The sequence below is a fragment of the Amblyomma maculatum genome, chromosome 3 (genome assembly GCF_055883805.1).
Source record: "Amblyomma maculatum isolate TAMU_Amacu chromosome 3, ASM5588380v1, whole genome shotgun sequence".
Lineage (NCBI taxonomy): Eukaryota > Metazoa > Arthropoda > Arachnida > Ixodida > Ixodidae > Amblyomma > Amblyomma maculatum.
Genome location: NC_139346.1, coordinates 80,101,401 through 80,126,360, shown reverse-complemented (window position 1 = coordinate 80,126,360; position 24,960 = coordinate 80,101,401). Strand labels below are relative to the sequence as shown.

The 24,960-nt window shown below is 47.3% G+C and overlaps 2 pseudogenes; both read left to right on the top strand.

Annotated features, from left to right (window-relative positions):
* The first annotated feature begins 1,717 nt into the window (after window positions 1-1,717).
* LOC146195061 (uncharacterized) lies at window positions 1,718-2,691 on the top strand (annotated as a pseudogene).
* Window positions 2,692-6,693: 4,002 nt separating this feature from the next.
* The window catches only part of LOC146195059 (uncharacterized), a 54,375-nt pseudogene continuing 36,108 nt past the window's right edge, over window positions 6,694-24,960 (top strand).

Here is a 24,960-nt window from a genome sequence, read left to right as displayed (position 1 = left end):
ATGCATGTTCTACAACCACAACAATATTAATGTTCTGAACACACTCACCGCGTTAACAAGATGTAACATGAAGTCGTTTCGGCTAGAATAATGATATGAATTGTGAAATATAATGTTCTAGCTCTTTAGAAAGGGCAGGCACGTATAATGTAATTGCGTATTGTGTCAGTAAATATTCAGCGGGTTAACTTGGACTAGAGCTTCCCATCAATTATATGCGTCGGATTCTTATGAGAATAATGTGGGCAAGCCCAAGTGTGGTTTGCCGCTGTAAGACCAGCATCGGTTCTATGTCTTTATCTGAGCGGCTGACAAAATAAAAAATAAACGTTCATCCAGAGCGGCTGCCTGCATCTGTCTTAAGTAGGACTATCGGGGGAGTTGGCGGGGTGCGCACATTTGGTAATGCGGGAAAAACGTGAGCAGGCCTGCAAAAATCTGCCTGCATCGGTCTTAGGTATGGCCCATTGGGCTTTTCTCGGCAGCTCACAAACCCAACGTTCCTCCTTCCGTTAACTACCTGCCAGTGCAGGTACGTGCCCAGCTGGTATCGAACAAGTAAGCGGATACGGTAACTGAGCTGCTGCTGATCCTCGTCTACACTACCTGCCTTAATAACCAGTTTCCAGTGAACGTACATATTCCACGACATCGCAACCAGAATAAAACCTCAATACCCGACCAGCCACTCAGCTGTAAATATTAGCCGCAGTGTGGCTGAGTCTAGACGCACTTACATTTCTGTCTATACTCTCCACTTCGTGTTTGCCGGATGTCCCGCCGTGCGATTTCACCTACGCATTCCTATCTATTTATGTAAAGCTCAAATTTTGTCTTCTTCTATTTCTTCTTCAGTAGACATGGCACATACCCACTGATCTCCACTAGGGGGTTGGAAATATTACATGGCTTTAGCTCTCATCCTCTAGTGGAGATCAGTGCACATACCCGTCGGGTAGGATTGACCGGGGGCGTATTGTCATTCCCTCGAGACTGCAGCAACGTAAGTGCCGGGTGGCGTCACTAAAATATAAAACACACCAAAAACGAAGTCAACAAAATATATGTTTTCTTGAGTATAGATTAAAGTTCATAAACTAAAATACATACAAAATAAAATAGTTTGCTTGATTAAAAATGCTTGCAGTAAACATCTGATCATGGCAGTTGCGTCCGTCGTGCCCTCTTTGCAAATTTGCTAAGGACATTTTCGACTCGGCTGATTGTAAATGACCACCTATCAAGCCTTGTACCAACCAACTCTTTTGTGAAGCAAGGCTGTCCGATGTCTCCGCTGTTTTTTGCTCTTTACTTAGCCACTTTGTCTGAGTGGTTTACATGACAGTAGTATACATGGCTTCCCTCTCCTTGGAAATGAGGTTAAAGGGCTAACATATGCGGATCCTCTTGCGTTTTTCTGCACTGAAAGCCAAGCATAGAAAAAGATATATCCGACATAGAAAATTTGGCATTGTTTCTGGTGTTCAGATGAATCACTCCAAAAGTTCTGACCTTCAATTGGCTCGTGGTGTTCAACACTGCTCATATATGCAGGAGTGGAATGGCTTGTGTGCCCCCTAAATATCGGGGTGTTCCACTGCGTGCAATTAAGTCACGTGCAAATTAGTGAAAAGAGTGAGTTCCAGTCGTCCAGCGTCCAGCTAGTACATTTGTCCTCTATAGGCTTTCAATATGCGGTCGGGCTCAGGCCTGCAACATGTTTCAGGCAACAAAAAATTACTACGTGCTTCTGGTCCTCCACTTTGCTAGCCATTACATTCAGCTTTGTTACCGAATATTTGTGACGTTTATTTGGTCATCAAATTTCGAACCGATTCGACGTGACAACCTATTCAGACCTATTTGTGCAGGGGGGCTCGGCTTAGTGCAGCTGCATGTGATGCAGTTAGTTGCTCGTTTTTTCTATTTTCGTGATTGTGAACATCTGATTATCAGAGCATTCCTGCAAGTTAATTTCATGAATCTGCTTCACGGCTTAGTGGTTTTTTCAGATTTTACTGATCGCCCATAGCTACTAGGATTTATGCAGGAAGTTTATGCTTCGGTGAGGTTTTTGACAGTACGATTCTCTAATGAGTACTTATATTCTGTTTCGCCCAAGATACTATGCAAGGAATTGATAGCAATGCTTTTTCCGCCACCACTGTATCGTTCTGTATACTTTGATCGTAATGGTCATGATGAGTTAAAGAGGGTGCGTAAAATGGAGATTTTTTCTTGCACGAAAACATTTTTCTTTAAATTACATACAGAAGCACTACCTGTTAACACATTGCTCAATAGGAAAATATTTTTGTATCTTCTGTAAACTGCCGTCTGTGTGATGTGCCTGAAGTAGTTGAGCACCTTTTCATTAATTGCAAAGACGCAATTGTCTTTTGGGATGCATTACAATGAAATCTAAAAAAAAGACTTTGTTCTAAATTTGTACAGTATGCGTTATTTTCTGTTACACAATCTAACTACGAACCATATGACATGCTTTTCCTTATTGGACTTCATAGCTTGTGGAAGACACGCATGTTGGATCGCAACGCTGAACCCGTTGTTCCACATAGACTCCATTTTATCAGAATGATGCCGCAACTGACGGACATTTATGAAGAAATTGACTTTCAACCTGACTGGTTTTCACTGGTGACATGGTGTTTATCTTTGCCTGACTTTTAGTTATGTTTTCCGTTCTCCAGCTCAGCAATGTGAGTGTTTTGTAAATAGTCTGTATACATGGCCTTTTCTGCACATACCACGTGTAAACATACCAGTCAGAAAAAAAAAAACTGTGTGGAGCAATGAAATAACACCACGTACCTGATTGTAAGACATGTGTTTGATTCCTGTAGGTACAATTATCTATTTTTTAAATTCACAACATTCACATAAATTACGACTATATTTCCTGGGGTATGTCCCTTTTAGGTTGCATAATACCATATTTTTTTGTTCTTAACAGCAGCAAAACCAGCCGCGAATACAGCCAGGGTATGTGACGATATGGCAACGGTTACACTAGTCCAGCCCACTTATAACAGCCGCAGATATAACGAACGCTCGCTTAGTACGAATGAGGGTGGTGCTACCGTCAAATATATATTGGGGCAATGACACAGTGTCTCACATAGAACGAACTGTTATGGCCTCAACACTCGGTTAGAGCGAACGCAAAGCTGTCGAGCTCCCGTAGTTGACCGAGCCGGCGGTGTTTGGCGCGGTTTCGCTCGCCTGCGAACCCGCGGCAGGCGAATTTCGCGCACTTTGTGTTCCCCTGACACGACGCGAACACAGAGCGCACAAAGTATCCCCCGGCGCTCCTTTGCGGGTAAAATAAAGTGAAAAAAGAAAAAGCGCGCGTTGAAAAATGAAAACGAAAAAGCGCGCGCGCGCGGTGACGAAAGAGAAAGTGGCGCCGCCCGCGTCGCTGTGATGCATCCACGTGATCTGCGTCGGCCAATCCGGAAAGTCAGGCGTCTGCTCTACCGGCTCAAATCGGTCCTCCATTTGTTGCTCCGATGCCACCCCGCGCTGAGGGCATTGCGCCGTCGATTCTTTTTGTGCGATGGCACTGCGTTCACATCGTTGCCGCATCCGCGTCTTTCCCAGATCGGGGAGTTGAAGGCTGCTTCAACGCGCGAGCCCAAGGGCTTGACTAGCGCCTGGTGCGCACCATGTGCAGCCTTCCTTGAGTGCGGTGACAGTGCTATTCTTGCTTCCCAATTCAACCTGCAAAATTCAGCCGCTGAATATGGGCATCATTCATGCGTTCAAGGTGTGCTACCGGCGGCGCGTCATCCAACGCATGTTGATCGCGATTGATGCTGCCATGCCAGTTCGCATCAGCTTGCTTTCCGCTGTGGAGATGTTGAAAGCGGCGTGGATGGAACTCACCGCGGAGTGCATAGCAAATTTCTTCCGCAAGGCGGGTTTCATAGGCCCAGGCACCGAGGACGCCATAGATCACCCACCGGAAGGCCGGTCGCACGAGGACTTGCGGCAACGCGTCGTTGACACGCAGCTGGCCGCACCTGACGTTGCCTGGGACGATTTCGTTTCTGCTGATGACGACGCCGGCATTCCGGAGCCATGCACTGACGAAGCTATTGTGCGTGAAGTTCGAGCCCTTCCTGACTGCCCAGAGACCGACGAGGACGATGACGAGGATGCTGCTCTACCGCCGGTTGCTGTGAATGCTTCAACCGCGATCAGTTACATCGCGTCGCAACTCGTGTGCAGCAGAGGCCTTGCCGATGAACATATTACTGAGCTGGAAAAATTAGAAACGGCAGTGATGCGATCAGCTTTGATGAAGCAGATATGCATCTTTTTCAAAAATAAAGTTAACTTTCGTCGCGCTTGCTCTTTTTGCCCGTACTATAGGTGGTCCACTTGCTACGAACTTTGGATACAACGAACAAATGGCGCGTGACGATCAAGTTCGTTATAAGTGGGCTGGACTGTATACAATTACCTTCACCGCAATCAATTCCTGCCTTCTGTGTGTGTATGTTACCTTTATGTTGCGTTCAGAGACAGCTCTCAGCAACAATCGCCTTTTAACAAGCTTTAAACAATTTTTTACGCATTTAAACCGCGGCGATTTTTCAAATTAACTTATTTAACGTCTCAAAGATGGCACGACGGACGCTACCGAGCAAGACGAAACTATACATAGACTTGAAAAAGAGCAGAATCCAACACTGGCACAAACACAGACGCAATAACCCACAGCTGCAGCAGGATCAGTAGCAGAAAACGAGTCGGGAGCTAGTAGTGATACGGTCATGAGACCTATACAACCACCGCCGGCAAAACGCAAAAACAGTGACAGCGGTTCTTCGCAAGACCTGGAAACTGGGGTCACAAGTTTGGAAAATTGTTTCACGAAGCTAGAGAGTCTGATCACAAACTTCACAGATTTTATGAAACAAATGAAGGCACAAATAAATGCACAGATTCAGATGGTAAATGAAGGAATGCAAAAACAGGCAGAGAATATTAGCCTAATACAGGTGGAGTTGGCAGCCAACAAAGGGTGGCAGCAAAACTCAGAGGAAGTGATACGTAAGCTACAAGATACACAGAACGAATGATATTAACAATCAAATCTGGCAGTGGAATTTCAGAGGTTTTAGGAGAAAGAGGCCAGTGTTACAGCAGCACCTTAAAACATTAGAAAACCAACCTCTGGCAATAGCGCTGCAGGAAACAGGGGGTCCTGCGAAATTGGCAGGATACCAAGCTTTCCATATAACAAAGGAGACAGAACGAGAGTGACACCGCTAGTAAAAAGAAAAGTGGCGCTCTGGAGTACGAGACAGGATCCAGGGACATAGAAAACGTGTTGTGGAGGTATTTGCCGGAAGCATCACTGAGCCGAATATTTTCATATTCAACGTCTGCAGCTCGCCAAAGCAGAAAAAGTTCACATTCCGAGCACTAATAAAAAAGCTTAAAAATACATGCGATGGGCAACAGCTACTACTAGTAGGTGACTTCAATGTACAACATCAAGTAATGGTTAGAGCAGACAATGCCCCAAAGGCAGGCAACTATGGAAGATATTCAGGAGCAAGGCTTCACATTGAATAACAACCCAGACCGCCCGACGAGGATAGAAAATAGTCAATAAGGATACGTCCCCGCACCTCACACTTTCAAACAACATTAGAAGGTCTAGAATGGTACTATCTGGAATTAAGCCTAGGCAGTGATCATTATATTATAGTAATTAATACAGAAGAAGGGCAGGAAGCGCGAAAAGTCAAGAAAAGCAAAATCATTGAGTGGGACACGTTTAGAGACTGGAGAACCGCCAAGTAAGTTCCACCCATAAAAAGCAACGAGGAGTGGTGTAACAGGCCTAAACTAGACGTCCAAGAGCACACCAAAGTGTACAGAGGAAGGATGCTCCAGAGGTGGTAGACAGCCGGCTATTTGAAATGTGGGAGCCAAGCAGAGTCTCGAAAAAAGACCTAAAAATCAAAAATGGAACAGGTATCTTAGAAGGAGAATAGCGAAGCTTAACAAAGAAATAGAAGACCACGCACAAAACCTACGCGAGCAAAACTGGGAAGACAGATGTAATCAAATGGAAAACGAAATGGGTAGGGCTAAGACATTGAGCATAATGCGACACCTGCTAGACAGAGAGAAAACTAAAACGCAGTTGATAAAAGCTATGCACCATCGTGAAAATTGCAATGATGAGTTCCTTAAAGAACCTAAAGATACATATATCGGAGAAGTAAGGAAAGATAAATTAGAGCACTACAAAGGACACCCAAACCAGTGTCTAGATGACCCCATAACAGTAGCTGAAGTGGTGGCAGAAATCCGTACACTGGAGACGAAATCGGCCCAGGGCCGGATGGGATAGAAAACAAAATGCCAAGGAACGTGGATAACGACTCGATAGTGGAGCTAACTAATTTCATGCAGAGATGCGGGGAAACAGAGGATATCCCAGAGCAATGGAAATGTTCTGAGTTAGTGATAATACCCAAACCCGGGAAACCTCCGATGATCGATAATTTGAGACCAATATCACTCCCGTCATGTGTAGGTAAACTATTCGAACATGTGATTCAGATAAGACTGGCCAGATACATGGAGAAAAATGAGCTATAGCCCCGGGAGTTCATACGGTTCAGGCAACATCTTAGTATGCAAGACATTATGCTCAAGCTACACCATGATATAGTAAAATCAAGATCAAAAGATGGTAAAGTTCTGTTAAGATTGAACCTGAAGAAAGCATTTGACAGCGTAAAACACGATGCTATTCTACAGTGTCTTACGGAACTAAATGTAGTGGAAATGATGTATGAATATCAAAGAAACTTTCTAACCGAGAGAAAAGCAAAAATAAGATACCAGGGGATAGAATCTCAGATATTCGAACCGGGGAGCAGAGGCATACCACCAGGAGCGGTGCTTAACCCACACTTTTCAATATAGCCATGCATGGACGCCCAGAAATGCTAAGGAGAATAGAAGACATAACATTTAGCCTATATGCGGATGACATAACCATTTGAAATAACGAAGGTAGCGATGCTGAAATCGAGCACAAATTGAAAGAGGCAGCAAACAACACTGTACAATATGCAAAAGAGAGGGGCATGAAATGTTTTTCCGACAAATCGGAGTTGTTTATATACAACCCGAAACACCTAAGGCAAAAAGAAGTGGACGTGAATATAGAAGTGGAGGGACAAATAGTTCCGAACGTGGATCAAATGAGGGTGCTAGGAATGGTCCTCTAAACAAACACGGAGAAACGATAAATAAACTGGAAGGACAGGTTATACAAACGACAAACTTTATAAGAAGGATATCCAATGATAAAGGAGGCCTTAAAGAAAGCAACCTATTAAGTATCATACAAGCTTTCGTAATAAGCAGGGTCGTGTATGTCATGTCAAACTTATATCTGAAGAAAGCCGAAAAAGATAGGATCGATAGCATAATCAGAAAATACAATCAAAGAGCACTACACCTCACGGCAAGTACCTCCACGGTCAGGCTAATTATGCTGGGAGTACACAACACATTAGATGAAATAATTGAGGCTGCACTAACTACACAACAAGGAAGGCTAGAGAAGACTAAAGGTGGAAGGAACGTATTGAGGGGAATAGGGGTACAACTGGAGGAATACTGGGACAAGACAGAGGAAATGAGAGGGGAGGACCGGAAACGGATCCATATTCCCCCATTACGAAAGAACATGCACCTGAATACTATAAGCAAAGACGAGAGAAAAGGGCAGAAACACGGACATGGAGATTCGAGGCAGAAATTCCAGATGGAATTGCATATGTAGACGCTGCATACTGCGGCAAAGGAAAAATGAATGCAGTCGTAGTCAATGGCAAGCGAGAAATGATTACAGCAGTTTCTCTAAAAAAAAGATCGATACGAACCGGGGAAGAGACTGCAATAGCATTGGCTCTTGCTTAGACTGAGGCAACATACATAGTCAGTGGCAGCAATAGCGCAGTCAGGAGTTACACCTCTGGAGTCATAGCGACGATCGCGGGTAGAATCCTCAATCAAAAGGAATCAGAAAGAGACGTCATCCTTGTTTGGACGCCAGCCCACGCAGGCGTGCCCGGAAACGAGGCGGCAAACAAACTAGCCCGAGATTTCGCACACCGGGTTGGAGGAGTGCCACCGGAGCAAGGCAAACAAGAGGACCTGATTAGCTATAGCGAAATAACAATGCACTACAGACTGAGCAGGAGGGTCCTACCACCTCCAGACCCCACGTTAGGCAAAGAGGAAGCAGTATCATGGAGAAAGCTGTAGACAAATACATACCCGAACCCAGTTCTAGTCAACCATATATGGCCGAAAATACGATCAGACCTATGTTCATTAAGTAAGGAAAGATCACATAATATGGGAACGTGTGAAGTCACCAAGCAGGCTAAAAATATAACTAAAGACACATGGGAGACCCTTCTGCTAAGCTGTGACCCAAGAGACCGAAGAGAATTTGTTCCACTCGCCGAGGATGCCTCAGAGTTCAGGAACTACAAGCCGGCAACTAAGGCGACTGTCCCACCTTCCGGGACTAACCCCGAAGAGCAGGATAGTCACTCTCTTGGACAAATAAAAGTTCTATCTCTCTCCCTCTCGATGAACACGAATCCGAGAGGCATCCGTGTGCTGTGTGATATCGGTCGAAGTTAAGGATCTTGGGGTGGTGGAAATTTCTCCGTAGCCCTCCACTACGGCTCCCATTTCTTTCTTCCCGCTTTCATTCTCACCTGCCTCCAATCCTCCACTGAGCTGTCAGGTATCCACAAAACAAGGCTTACCTTTCGTTGAACAAATTATTGTTGTTATTATCGATGTTGTTGTTGTGGCGGTAGGAAGAAGGAAAAGAAAATGCACGGCCTGTTCTGGCTCTGTAGCTGAGCCACCTTCGCTGCCGCGTGCGGACAGAAGAGTGAAAGTAGAGAAGAAAGAAAAAATTGGTCTGGCTTAGCTTATGGTTAAGCCTAGATGCAAAGCATACTAGCCTAAAACATTAAACATTACCTGGCTATACCTGGTTAGCCATTCATAGACAAGACAATACCTGGCTATACCTGGTTAGCCATTTCATAGACAAGAACAACTCATGTGTTACTCTGCTTCTTCCTTTATTTTTCTCAAACCAATAAATACACCGTCTAGCTGCAAGCCGTACTTCTCGTTCTTCTCCCGTTTCCGTGGCTGTTTGTAACTTTGCCGTTGTCAGATGGGGAGGGGGATTGACACCCGGAGGTGCCGTGCCCCAGAGTCACACATAACTCATCAGCCCATCATCATCCATTCAACACTTCCGGCAAAGTCCCCCCCAGGGCCAAGTGGGGTCTGGGAGAGTTTTTTTGTTCGAGGTGAGGGTCCTACCCGCACAAGGGGGCCGCCGCGTGATGCCCTCACAGGAGTGAGTGTCATCAAACGCAAAGACGGCCTGCAGCGCCATCGTGGCATCGAGCCGACGAGGCGAACCTTCATGACAGCACAAGTGTCACTAAGGACAACCAATCCCTGTGAGAAAATCATAATGACACAGAGAGTGTTCCACCCTTAACCGAAAAAATCACAGACGGTCCGCACCAAATCTTCGAGAACCTCTGCTCGCCAAGAATGCGACGTTCCCGCTGCAGGCAGAACCAGACCTCTTTCCGTACTTTTGCAATTACTTAATGGAGGCCCGGAACTCTGCTGTTGTATGCGGCCGCGCAGCGTGCCAGCCATACTTGGTACGCGCACTCCACGAGCAAGAGGACGAACTGGTTAACGGCCATGCCTGGCAACGGGTTCAGGTATTGCACGGTCTGGTACGGTATATTCGGAAGCTGGAAGAGGTTAGCTACACGACGGAGAAGCGCTTCAGGAAGGAGACACTGCGAGAATATGTGCACAGTGTCCTCTCTACCACCACAAGTCGGACAAGTTGGTCGCAGGCTGGTCCGTGTAAACGCCGGCGCCTTAATGGGGAGGACTCCCCTGGCGAAGCGGTACATAAAGGACGCTCTGCTTGCTTCCAAAAAATCCGCTGTGATATACTGCCAGCTGGGCTTAACATTAGCGAGGTCATAAAGACGGAGGTGAGGGGGGAGACTATGAGTCAGAAGCCTAACTAGTTCCTTTAGGGGGACCGAAACCACATCAATGTCCGCCTCCTCCTTACGCAGACGCTCAAGGCATGTAGCTGCCTGAGCATAAAAAGGGAAGGAGAGCCCGATCGTGGCACGCAATGAGAATATGTGCTCTGGGCGAAAAGGCGGAGTCGAGTACTCAGAAAAAACGAAGTCAGGCTTTGAGTCAGAGGCATGTCCGAGTTCAATGCCACTTGGGTCCACCTGACGTGCAAGGCTGAGGCTACGATGCCAAGGTCGGAGATGCCGAGGCCTCCCCTCTCCCTAGGCAGCTTCACCACAAGTCTTTGACCTTGTCAGGAGCTCCACTCCACAAGAAACGGAAAAGGATCCGCTCCAGGTGAAGCTTCGTCCGTGCTGACAAAGGTGTTACGCCAGCGACATAGGTCAGCACCGAGAACAGGAGGGACCGAGTGATAGTGGCTCGAGCCGTAAGCGGACACAAGAGCTTCTCATACTCTCTTGCCCTCGATTCAATTTTCTCTTGAGCAGAGGACCAATTCCTATCTGAAAGGCCTTGTGAATTGAAATAAAAACCAAGGAGACGGACTTCAGCCTTCACGGGAAGACCATGAGCGGGCTGAGGACTGGATGGTGCACACCCAAAATAGAGGGTGGCACTCTTCGACCTATTAACCTTAGCCCCACTCGCCTTACAGTACACCTCCATGACATCCAGAACGGAGGAGACAGAAGCCTCATCCGGGACGACAATGGTTAGGTCATCTGCATAGGCAAAAATGGGAGCTGGTGGAGAACCTGGCGGGAGCGGAAAGTGAGCTATGCGACTGTCTCGAGAGAGCCTTTGTAACAGGGGTTCAAATGCGAGCACGTAGAGGGCAGGAGATAGGGGGCATCCCTTCCTGACTGCACGGCCCACGTCAAAAACTTCGGAGGTGCGTCCTAGCACAGTAACGGCTGAAACTGGCCTGGTATATAGAGCTCTGACCATGCGCTGGAAATCAGAGTCTATACCAGCTTCCTCCAGGACTTGGAATAAGTAGGAATGACTAACAACATCAAAAGCCTTCTCCTGATCTAACGAACAAAGAATACCCTGAAGATTTCTATGTTGAGCCCAGAGGAAAAGATCCCTAAGGGCAAAACCGTGAAGCTGAGTGGAACGACCAGGAACACTACAAGCCTGGTATGGACCTATAATGTCTGGAAGAAAGGAGGTTAATCGAGAGGACAGGCACTTGGCTATGAGCTTGTAGTCGACGTTCAGGAGCGTGATGGGACGCCAGGCTCGTAGGTCAGTGCGTCTCGACTCATCCTTACAAAGGAGAGTGATCCGCCCTTCCCTCTGAGTACCTGAGAGCGTCCCCTCACCCAGGAGCCTGTTTACAAGAGCGGTGAAAGGCTTCCCGAGCTGCTTCGCGCTTTGCGGTCTGGCGAGCCGCCCTCTCCCTGGCCGACATCTCGCTTCTGAACTGACTCAACGAGTGCGTCGCCTTTTATACAATTGCGTGACGTCAGTATCTCCTAGCGGTAGGAGCGGGAGTTAGGCCGCCGGCGGAGGCTGCGCGTCCGCAAGCGAGCGCACGAGTTGAGCCCCAGCTTTCACAGCTGTTGTGACGTCATATCACGTGGTGCGCCGATGTAGGTCAAGTGGTAACTACGCGGCCACGCGCGGCGCAGCAAGGAAGAGCTCGGTTTTGCGGCTAGTATGCTTCGCATAAAAGAAGCGGCAAAGAAAGACGCGTGCCGCAACAGCCGTCGTCCACCACCTAAGCGGTGGCGGGTGCAATAACGGCCCACAACAGATTAAAATGTGGTGGCTGGCTAGCCCCCACTGGAAGCGGCGTTGACCTACCAGTCCCAGCCCCGTAGAGTCAGGAACAACCACCCTTCAGCACCTCCTCCTCTCTTGTTAGTATCGCACCGCTGCGGTTGTGCAGTAGTAAAGGGCTTGGAGTTGGTGAAGGCTGGCTGTTCCTGCCCTACGTGGCTGGGACTACGCTGGCACCCTCTCCGCATCGTTCATATGATCACGTCTGCGTATAAAATGTTTTATTTACCCGGGAGACGTTTTTCGTGTACTATCGATCTTGCTTCTCTTTCAGCCTTGTGTGTTTTGGGATGCACGTTTTTTGGTATCACGTTGACCTCAAATATACCCCTTATCTCTCTCGGAATGCTGTCCGTGCTGTTCATTTTTCTGCATGCATTTCTTGTAAGAATGGCGGGGAAAATGTCTGCAGAAAAGAGAAACAATGATGGTCAATTGAGTTCGGTTATGCCGAGTGCAATGTCTGCGAGCTAGCACTACAGTGCTCGGTTTGGATCGGAATCCTGGTTAGACGTACTCATTTTGCATACATTCCTAAATAATATACTACACTATGCGGGAGACCAAGAAACACAGATAAGAATCCCGCATTTTAACGGAGCTTTATGAACCAGTTCAGGATTCAAGGGTTCCCGGTAGCTCGATACCTATATAAATGATGAGCCCTCGGTGGAAACGCCTGCGTCCATGGCATATTAAATAACCATCAGCTGTGTTGTGAACTGTGTCAGCATTCTGAAGCATATTGTTCTGTATTCTTTGTTACTGCTTTTTCATACTCGCTATCCGCAGGAAGCCTGTGCGGCAAAAAGACTGTCATTTTATCATCATTTATGACTTTCTTGCACTGAAATAACATTTTCCTGTCTGTCAGCACGACATATTACGCCAGTGCGAAATGTGCCGTCCAAACAACGAGCTTTGTTTGTAAGCTGTGCATTATATCACTTACAGTTCCTTTGACATGAAGAGCACTTGTCTCTACTTTCGAGACAACGTGGCTTTGAAGAGTGCATTCAGGTCTACACTGTACACCCGTAGAAGAAATGCCGTAAACTGGGCCGTTTTGGCAACGATGGTACCTCATCGGCGCTTTCCTTTCGTCTCGTTCGACCTGCATCTAAGTATCCTCAAATCGCTTCAGTATTTCTTCACATAAGGTTTCAGTTCACCGCACTATTTACCTAAGTCGCCTCTAGACCCCTGGATGACCATTAGGCTCCTTGCTCGACCTCCCACCATTAAAGCGAAAGCCTTTCTAGGCTCATGATGAACTGGCATAAGTAACCGCCGGACGCGTCCTCAGGAAATGTCCACCGTATGAAGACAGATTAAGGAATTAAAAATAATTTATAGTGATTTTTAGCTATTAAAAGAGGTTATAATAATGATTAGTCGATGGTACAGTAAGCAATAATGACTCGCGTAGAACCATATGTCTACAAACGTCTTGTAGCGACTACAGTTGATTAGAAATAACTTAAACAGCTTAATAATTAATGATTCGTAATGACTACTAATGACTTGCAATGCTTGCTATGTTTAACGACGCCTCGTAGCGACTACAATTTATTAGAAATCACTAAGCATGCCTAGCGATGATTATTATTTACTAAAACGACTACTGAAGAAAATACGTCTTTATGAACAAAAAATGAGATTTGTAATTAGTAGAGAAGCGTATCTCCCATCCAAATCCCATGTCCTGTGGTTCGACGCCTACTGAACAAAAAGAAAAGGCTATTTCGGCGGGCTAAGGCAGCACAAATGGTCGAACTCTGCACGCATACACTGCCGCTAATCTTTAATACTGATGGGCTCCTGCGTCTCTCTTGGCCTTTCTAAATACGCGCCTTCCTTCTACTCCGTCTTGGGGCGCGCGGAGGTATAGCGAAACTTCGCAGGTGCATATATTATCGCGGGCCGCAACATATGCATAAAAAAAGATTGTGCAAAAACGGACACCTCGGCGATATCTGGCCCCAGGAAATGACGGATGATTGATAAGTTTAGTTCATCATAACCAAATGGATGGCGCCACCAGCACTGGTCGCGCGCGCGGATTCCGCTGGCGCGACCAAAGTAAACTTCAATGAGCGAGGCCATCTACGCGGGCTGCGTGTTTGTTCATGAGAACGGACTGCGTATTGTTACCGTGTTACGGTTTTTTTGGCCTTCGAAGCGAAACTACTGTAGTTTGTCAGGGCGGCAAGGTGAGGAACGTTATTTTGTCGGAAAACGCTGCATTTCAAGTAGTTTTGCTGACCGCGCCGGCCGGTTTCTTGAAATGCGCATCTCGTGAACAGGTGCCGGTGCGCACGTCATGGGTTACGCAGTTGGTGACATATCGGCAGCTTTCAGCAAAGACAGGGCGACAAATGTTTTCTGCTTGCAAACTGCGCTGCATTTCAAGCAGTTTAGCTCAGCACTCTGACTGGCGCTGTTGTGAAAGGAAGGCCTATGTTTCGGCCTATGTTACTCAGTTACAGCCCAAGAACCACTCGCCGGTTGTTGCGCAGTTAGATAACAGCGAACCACACCTGACGCTTTTTGCTTGGTTTGCCTAGCTGTTAGTTTTCTGTGGTTTCGCATTGAGGTCTACGTGTTGTGTTTTTATGGCCTTCACCAGTGCACAATCTTTTTTAGGTGATATGTGTTGGCCGGGTCTAAACTGAACATCGAAAGAGTAGGCTAATGTTTTAAAGAAGAGCCTTCTAGCGCAGTACGAACGGGACCGGTACTGTTAAGATGGCAGAAAAAAAAAAAGGTAACGTGCAAAAAGCTGGAAAACCGGAAACTTGTGTTTCGAAGAATGTGATCGGCGGCGAAAAACCCGCATTGCACACGCACAGCAAGAGAATGCGCTTTAGGAAAAGGCCATACAAAAGGAGAGACCGAGGGGTTTCTAAATAGCTTGATACTAAAGAGTCTGTGTAACGGGGCAAAAGTAAGGGCCTGGTAAGGGCCTGTGTAACGGGGCAAAAGTTTTTCACACAAGCCCACGCGACGGCACGGGAGCGACAGCAAGACGAGTGACCCAGGAGTGCAGTGGACATCACGGTGGCGACTGTCGTACCGGAAATTTGGAGTCTTGAAATGCAGAGAGCCGACATGAGCTATCCGGCGGCCATCATGAGCGCGGGCTACAGCATCACTGGCGTAAGTACTGGTGACGTCTGGCGCGGGTAGTGAGGTTTCGAAGGGCAGTAACGGGTGTCGGCCAAATAACAGATAAAATGGGGAGTATCCCGTGGTAGAATGTACTGATGAATTGTAGGCGAATGTCACAAAGGGTAGATGAACGTCCCAATCCCGGTGGTCGTCAGACACATACATGGACAGCATGTCTGTGAGGGTACGGTTTAGGCGTTCCGTGAGGCCGTTGGTCTGGGGGTGATAAGCTGTGGTGAATTTGTGACGGACGGAGCACGAACGGAAAATTTCGTCAACCACTCGCGACAGAAAGCAGCGGCCTCGGTCAGTGAGTAGTTCACGAGGGGCACCATGATGTAGAATTACGTTTTCTAGGAGGAAGTCAGCGACGTCTGTGGCGTAGCTGGTCGGGATGGCTCTGGTAATAGCATACCGCGTAGCATAATAGGTGGCGACGGCGATCCATTTGTTCCCTGAGGCGGAAACTGGAAAGGGCCCAAGAAGGTCTACACCTACACGGGAAGACGGGTCAGTGGGTATGGGGATCGGCTGCAAATGGCCTGAAGGTAAAATTGTGGGCTTCTTTCGACGCTGACACAATTCACAAGCGGCAATATATTGCTGGACGGAGCGGTAGAGCCCCGGCCAGTAGAAGCGTCGGCGCAGGCTGTCGTATGTGCGAGATACACCCAGGTGGCCAGCCGTTGGAGCATCATGAAACTGGCCAAGGATGGTGGAACGCAGATGTTGAGGAACGACGAGCAAAAGGTCTGCGCCGTCGGGTCGCATATTGTGTCGGTATAGGGTGTTCTCGTGGAGTACATATAAGACAAGAGATGGATCAGGTCGGTCGCAGGTCAGACGGAGGATAATGGAATGGAGCAAAGGATCTAAGTATTGTCACGGCCGCTTGATGGAAGCGCACTAGGTGCGGCCTGCTACGTCGCCCGAAACCGGCGGGGGGCGCCTACTTCCCGTCGCCGCCGCCGCGGCGCCACCGTTCGGGGACAGCCGCGCGCGGAGAGCTGCGCCTGGCTGCGCTTTCAGGGAGGCGTCGGCGTGGTAGAAGCCTTTTATTTTAACAATTTAAGAGCTCCGCTTCACACAATTGGCAAGACGAATTAGTATATACTGTCATGTCTAGTGTGACCATGTCAGCACTTAGCGCTTGCTCGGCATGAATGTATACTGGAGTGTACCCCGAAAAACTTAATGTGACGGTGGTTCAAGGCCACTCGATTGGAGAGCTCGCATTACTGTGATGTTGCATTCGAATCAAGTTTTTTGTCACACGAGAATGTCACCTGGCTGTGAACAATTCGAAGCTGTTCAGCTGCCATGGTAGCCTAATGCATAACCACTTAACTATGTCGCGAATTCCGTGTGTCATTTTCATACCATTTACTCATTCCTGCATACAGATTTTATACACAAATTAATGTCAACCTGTTCTAAGCTGACAGCGCTATCCAATAAAAATATATTGTCCTACTGTGAGCAACCTCTGTGAAAATGCGACATATAACCAACCTTTCTATATCATTCTGACAAATTTTACGGTGAAAATATGAAGATGTTTATTAGGTTAAATCTAGATAATAACCTTGGGTCTTCGACTCAGTTTGAGACCTTAATCTTTGTATGCCAGATTGCTATCCGTCATGGCTTTCCGCCTTTTGCATGACCGAAATAAGCGCGCTTCATAGAGCAGGTCTGCCTCAAGGTGCTATGCATATGCGCCGAAAGTTTTTATTACTATTTTTATTGGTTGCTCGCAAACCCATACAATTTTGCTGGTTTGTAATTTTCAATGGAAGAATGCGCATCGAGTGTTCCTGTTATGAAACTCTTAGCTGCGATCACAAGAATGTTCACGCTTCAGAGCGCCACTGCAGCCGAGTACGCTTATTAAATGGCCACACACAAAAAAAGGAAGAAAATTACCAATCGTAGATTGAAAACCTTTCTTGAGAGAGGTTTATTCCATAGCCATAAACGTCGCTCTACTGTTGAGTTCACATTCCCAGCCCAGCTCGCTAGCAGTGGGGGCAGCAACTTAACGATATCTTGCATAGCGCCTCTGCATGGGAACGATCATTGTTTTCATAGATTAGCTGCAGGTACTGTGTACAGTGAGAGAACAATGATGAAATAAAAGATTTACACAGCTTGTTACTTCACTGGACCTCTTCAGACTTCATCATCCTGTTAATGAAGGTGCTCGTAAGCTGACAAAGCTTGATTACTTCCTTTTGCGGGGTACATCAAGCCTCCATTGTCCTTGTTTTTCATTAACTTGTAACTGGTCCAGTTGACGCATATTTTCTGCAACAGGCTCTTGCACGACTGACATGTCGCCTCAAAACCATTACCAAATATTGCATAAATTAAGCAACAACCTGGTAGTGATAAACAAAGTTGGGGTTCCTTAATCTCCTTGCAGAGCCTCGCTGAGTACCCGCACTTTGCTACTGCTTATTCACCGTATCCCGTAATTTCTGCATCTGTCGCATATCATTAGAACACAGCCTTAAGCCACCACATCATATAAAATAGCGCCCTACACTAGCTATATGAAGCTCCTCTCTACCGAAGCCGTACGAACGTGCCCTATAGGAGTATAGTGTGCCTGACTTGGGATCTAAGGGTCCCACTTTCAATAATTCCCATTTCACCCTTACATCTTATTGACTCTCTCTGGTTTTGCAGCTCCTGCCACTTTGAACATGTCATGTGTTCTCATTGCGCCAAAGGTGTCTGGCCATATCACCAACTAAAGTGCCTCTTACCAGAGAGGTATTTTTCCGACTTTCCGGCGACAGAATGGGCGCCGGATTTTCTGTGGAACGTGGCGCTGCAGTTTATCGCATCGGCTCAAACAGTCTCAAGAGCATAAACAAATGTTGTATGCAAAGGCTCCTTTGCTTGCAAGGCCACTCAGATTATCGCGGCAAAATTTAGAACAAATTGTATGCTTATATAAAAAAAAGCCCTTCGTAGCTTTTTCTGATATGTCCTCGCAACATAACCTGCGAGAAAAGCTTCTGGTGCCATCTCATCGTGTTTATCTGCTTCACAACACATCGTTAAAAATCCTAGTTCACTCGCCAGCTCCCTGATAACTAAATAGGTTAAACAACATTACGGGAACACAGGAAAAGAGGACGACACAACTAGCGCAGTTGTCCCGTCCTCTTCTCCTGTTCCTGTCATGTTGTTTCCACTGTTAACCTATAATTAATCACCAACAAGTCCAATATGCTGTCCCTTGTAGCAAATTCAATGGCAGCTGATAGGGCATTATGCTTCAGCATCTGGACGTTTTAACCTCAGCGCCGCTTTCATTCCAGAGGAAGCGAGTGCATTTCCACTCGTCGCTGCTGCCTTTGCCTGAAGCGGGCTCAGCAGATAAAATTAGAGGGTATCTTAGATGTCTCTTAAGCGGAGGACGGCGAAAGCCTACCCTTCTCCTATCATTTGCCTCTCATCGTTTGCCACATTTCGTCATTTCAAGTCGTCGTTTGATATATTGGTCGTTTCCCAGTCATGATGAGTCTGCCTGCGTAGTCACTGTAGCCCTTACCAGTCATAACTAAGCAGGTTACTCATTTAGAATCAGCAGTGGTCATTACATGTCGCCGTTTCACTTATTGGTCATTTCGTAGTCATTAGCAGTAATGATGAGTCATGCCTAGCTATTATAGTAATTACCACATATTGCTAAGCACTTTTACTCATTTCTAATCAACTGCGGTCATTACATGTCGTATTTGATATACTGGCCATTACAAATCATTTTAGTCATTATTACCCATTATTAGTATTTAGCATTAGTCATTACCTCTATCAATGTCTATTTATAACTTTTATTAATTACCTATTACCATTAATCATTTTCATTCTTAATCTCCCTCCTGGGGCGTCCGTTCTTGCGACTGACACAGCAGTGCGCAGATGCGACGCACAGATTATAGGCACAGCTTCTGCGCAAGGATTTTCGCTCCATGAGCCTAGAACGGCCTTTGCCTTAAAAAACAAACGCATCCCGTCTCAACGTTAACGTGCTTGCACACACGCACAGAAATAAGTGCGTTTACCACGCAGACACGAGGCGAACACGTCCAGGAGGAAGCAAACCGCGCGCTCAGAGTCGGTGACCCCGGCGGAGGCGTGTCCGCGAACAGTGACGCCCTCAGCAGAAATAGCGGGCGCAACTGTAAACTCCCCAAGGACGCGCTTGCCCGTTGACGGCGGCGCGACGCAGCAGGCCGCACCCAGTGCGCTTCCATCGAGCGGCCGTGGTATTGTTCGTCGGCAATGTTAGAAAAGGCCGACACAGACAAGACACATGCGTCATCGTCAGAGTCGGCAGGACTAGGGGAGTCGACGGGATGACGGGACAAGCAGTCTGCATCTTGGTGAAGCCGGCCGGACTTGTACACGACGGAAAATGTATACTCTTGTAATCGAAGTGCCCAGCGCCCCAAACGGCCTGTAGGATCTTTGAGGGAGGAAAGCCAACACAAGGCATGATGGTCTGTTATAACAGTAAAATGCCGGCCAAACAAATAAGAGCGGAATTTTGTAATAGCCCGAACAAGTGCCAGGCGCTCTCGCTCTGTGATAGAGTAATTTTGTTCGGACGTAGATAAGAGGCGGCTGGCATACGCAATCACCCTTGTGTGGCTGTGTTGTTGCTGGGCAAGTATAGCTCCAATGCCATGGCCACCTGCCTCTGTGCGGAGTTAAGTATTGGCAGAGGGGTTGAAGTGGGCCAAGACGGGTGGAGTTGTGAGAGCAGCAATAAGTTCCGAGAAAGCTGCAACTTGTTCAGGCCCCCAGGAGAATGAAACGTCTTTCTTTAGGAGATTGGTGAGAGGACGAGCTAGCGCTGCGAATTTCGGGACGAATTGTCGGAAATAAGAACATAGGCCAATAAAGCTTCGGACATCGCTGGATGAACGTGGAGTGGGAAAATCTCTGACGGCGCGAATCTTGTCGGGGTCAGGCCGAACGCCGGCAGCATTAACCAAGTGACCAAGGACTTTGATTTGTCGGTGACCAAAGCTGCACTTTTTGGAGTTTAGTTGCAGTCCCGTGCGGCGAAAAAGCGCTAGGATTGTAGAAAGGCAACGGAGATGGCTTTCAAATGTAGACGAGAAAACTATTACATCGTCAAGATAACACAAACAAGTGGTCCACTTGAAGCCTCGGAGCAAAGAGTCCATCATGCGTTCGAAGGTTGCTGGGGCATTGCAAAGGCCAAAAGGCATGACTTTGAATTGATAAAGGCCGTCAGGGGTGATGAACGCTGCTTTTTTATGGTCTTTCTCGATGACAGAGATCTGCCAGTAGCCGGAACGAAGGTCGATGGACGAAAAGTAGCTGGCTCCGTGCAAAGTTTTAAGCGCGTCGTCTATACGCGGAAGAGCATATACATCTTTTCTGGTTATCTTATTTAAATATTTAAATAACGATAGTCAACGCAGAATCTCCAACTGTTATCTTTCTTTTTGACCAACACAACAGGGGATGCCCAGGGGCTACTGGAAGGCTCAATTATGTCGTTAGCCAACATTTTGTCGACCTTTGTTTGGATGACGCGTCACTCGGCAAGCGAAATACGATAGGGCCGCCTGTGAATAGGACTGGCGTCACCGGTGTCAATGCGGTGACTGACAACTGTGGTTTGACCCAATGGGCGGGTACCGAAGTAAAAAAGGTCGCTGTAGGTGAGCAAAAGCTGTTCTAACTTTGCAGCCTATTCAGGCTGGAGATCAGCTGCAATCATGCTTTTAACAGGATCAGGGCGCGATGTAGAGGACGAGGGAGGTGTTGCAGGGACGGCATTTGGATTATCGGTAGTCAGAGCTGAAATGGCACAATCGGTCATCGGCGACAGCTCTGCTAGTGAAATTCCTTCGGGCAGAACTTGAGTTGATAAGCTGAAGTTAAGGACCAGGAGAGTGGTAGGGGTCTGGGAGATATGCACAATCAGATGAGAAAGGGTGACGTGCCGCTGCAAGATGACATCAGTAATGGGACGCGCGAGATAGTCGCTGTCTGGGACGGGTGGGAATGGTGACATAGGGATGTAGACGGCAGCTTCAGGAGGAAGGCGGCAGAACTGTGCTGATCGAAGGCGGGGTGAGCAGGAGGGGTCTTCAGAGTAGAGCGGAAGGTCCAAGAGAAGTAAGTCGGTAGAGCAGTCAATGAGGGCAGAGTGGGCTGTTAAAAAGTCAATGCCAAGGATAACGTCGTGGGGGCATTCTTGAAGGACGGTGAACAACACTGCAGCATGACGACCACCAATGGTAACTCGCGCTGTGCACATGCCAACCACGGCAGCAGGGCTTCCATTGGCGACGCGAACTATGGGCGAGACGACTGGATTAAGGACTTTTTTGAGGCGACAGCGAAATGAGGAGTTGAGAACGGACAGTTGGGCGCCGGTATCAATGAGAGCAGAAACGGGAACACCATCCACAAGGACGTCGATGCGATTATTTTGTAGGGCAGGGGTCAGCACAGGTTTTTCAGTCCGGGTCACAAATGCGGCGTCACCTCTGGGAGCTGTATTGGCTAGTTTTCCGGTATGTGGCTGGAATAGGACGGGGACAAACGGTGGCGAGGAAGAGGAGAACGGGAGCGTCGGGTCTGCGGGTATGGTAAACGGTTGGCAGCACGAGCAGGGACAACGGGGTCGACAGTGGTCTGGTCGGGGCGAGGTGAGGTATAGCGAGGGGCATAGTCTCCGCGGCGGTCGACGTAGGTGAATTGACGAGATGGCGTGTACCAACGGCTACGGCAGTGACGGGAAATGTGGCCAACGCGGGAACAAGTAAAGCAGATGGGACGATTGTCACGGTTACGCCACTCATTCGGCTTGCGGTACCGATATCGGGGCGAGAAACCGGCGGTGGGTGAGGCAGCTGCAATTACTGGAGGGGCAGGTCCTGAATCCACGGTGTCGGTGCGGCAGGTAGAAGGAAGACCCATATTGGCAACCTCTTGACAAACAACAGCCTGAATGAGTGATATTGTAGCCAAGGTATTGTCGGGGGTATGCGAGAGTGAAGATGCAGGAGTCATTGCCTCGAGCTCTTGGCGGACGATGCGGTTAAAAAAATATGGCTTACCAAGGTACTTTGTTGGGCGAGTTGGTACTTATTCATTATTAATATAAACAGCGCGAACACGAAGCCACAGGACAAAATAAAAGAAAGCCGCTCTTTCAAGCAAAGAAGTGTCTTTTCTAAGTGATTTTTTGTGCAGCAGGTGAACCCAGGGGTTGTTTCACGTGACTGTTTCGTTTTCTTCATGTTTGTTTTTTCTGGGCCTTGGAGTAAAGGGCTTAGGCATAGTTGTGAGTCAGCGCTTGTACTGTGGCTTTCTTTTATCTTGTCCTTTGTCTTCGTGTTCGCGCTGTTTATATTAATAATGCGGTTAAAAGTAGTGTCATTAGTTGGCGGTCGAGGAGGCGGAAGGTCGACACAGGAAGAGCTGGCAGCCGTGTGCGGTATACGGTCGAAACGATGGGATATCCGCCTCTTTCGCTTGTTCGAAACGTCGGCACACTTGTAGTAGAGAGTCCACGATGGAACAATCCCTGCATAAAAGGAGGTTGAAAGCATCGTCGGCAATGCCTTTTATTATGTGGCCGACTTTATCCTCCTCAGGCATGGCGTGGTCGACTTTGCGGCACAAGGATAGGACGTCCTGTATATAAGTGATGTAAGACTCTGTGGACGTTTGCGCGCGAGAAGCGAGCGCCTTTTTTGGCGGCGAGGTGACGGCCAATGGGCTTTCCGAAGAGGTCGTGGGGCCGCTGCTTACAGATATCCCAAGATGTGAGGTCCTCTTCATGGGTCTCAAACCACACCCGCGCTGTCCCAGTCAAGGAAAAGATGATATTAGCGAGCATAAGTGTGGGATCCCACCTGTTGTGCTTGCTGACTCGTTCGTATAGGGCCAGCCAGTCATTGACATCAACGTCGTCGGTCCCACAGAAGGTTCCGGGATCACGGGGATGGGCCATGACGACCGCAGGTGCGGCGGCAGTAGATGTAGCGGCGTCAGTAGTCATAGTGGTGGTAATGATGCGTCGGCCGCTGCGGAGATCCAGCTTGTGACGGTGATCGAAAGATTCACCTCCACCAAGAGATGTTACGGGAAATGTTCACAGTACAGCAGTTGTCCACACCACTGAGGATGATCACAGCACAGCACAGCACTCTTCTTCTTCTTCTTCTCCCTCGTTGTAATGGCACACACCCACAGTGGGGGATTGGCCAGAATTCGTTGTAGGTGACATAATATTTTTGATAATGTCGATTTGACTATATGATATAGATAACCTAATAATTAGGAACTAGTGTTGCTGAAATAACTTGAAATTTTGAGGCGATGTAATAGAAAGCAACGAAAAAAAGGAATAAAATTGTAAATTACTAAAAATAATAATAAGAAGAAAAAGTACAATTCAGACAGATCAGCGCTAACACACAAATCTCCCAGTAGCAATATTATAATTATGAAGTAAGTCACACACCGGTTTTAGGGCATACCCTTTGACGTTTGCACCTAAGGAGAGGAGGACAGGAACTGTAAATGGCAATCCTAGGAGAGTAAGAGGTATTTCTAGATAATGTCTTCTCTGAGTAGCATACCTGGGGCAGGAGAGGATGTAATGTTTAATTGTTTCCACGTCATTACATGACGCACAAAGATTCGACGGCGTGAATCCAGAGCGACATAAATAAAGATTGAGGGACGGAATTCTACAACGCATGAGCTTCATGGAAACCTCACATTGCCTCGAGGTACAACATCGGACATTCCAATGGAAATTTAAATGGTTAAAATCCGTAGTCACAAGGAGTGGCTCATGGCTCAAGGAGTTTAACGTTTGAAATCGTTCAAAACGGGATATATTTAGCAAGATAATATTGGGTACAACATCGGCAACAGGCCCACTGAGAGCTGAATTTGCTAAATAATCCGCCATTGTATTAGAAGCGATGCCGCAGTGTCCCGGAACCCACTGAAAACGTACTTCCTGTAAGTGTATCGGAAGGAAAAACATCAGGGTTTGTTTCAAAAGACACATTTTCGGACTTTCTAATGCTGCTAAGACTGACAGGCAGTCAGAGAATATGATTACGTGAGTAACATTACCGGGAACGTTTTGAAGGGCCAAACCAATTGCAAGCAATTCAGCAGTAAATATTGGTGTGTAATCAGGGATCCGTACAGAAAAACTCCTATCAAGTGCTTTGGAGTAAATCCCTATTGCTGCTTTTTCATTTCGTTGTGAGGCATCTGTGAAAATAGCTACGTGTCGTGGATATTGTAATAGATAATCTTCAAGGTGTCCCTTTATTACCGTGGTAGTCAAGTGTTTTGCATTAGATGGCAATGACTGGTCAAAGCACAGTGTGGAAGTAGCTTGAACATTGCCAACGCGTCTTACTGACCTAAGCGAAACTGCAATTTTGGACAGCAAGGACTGAGTAAATACAAATTGTGGTTGCTTATATTGCGGCCAATGACTATAAACTGAGATTGGTGTGTAATAAAAATGGGAGAAGCCACTCCAGACAGAGATTCCAGTGCTCTTAAAAAGGTTCGCACAGTTAGCAGCTCACATCGAGAGTTCAAGTCACGTACACGGGCCTCTAAATAGAGGACTGCATTTGAAACTGTTCTTGGCAACCTCAAGCATAGTCGTAAAGCGCGCCTCTCCAGTAGCAACAAAGGTCGTAGTTTGTATTTAGGACTGCCCGAGAAAAGAACACAGCCGAACTCCAGAATTGGTCTCAAATAAGTTTTATAGAGAAA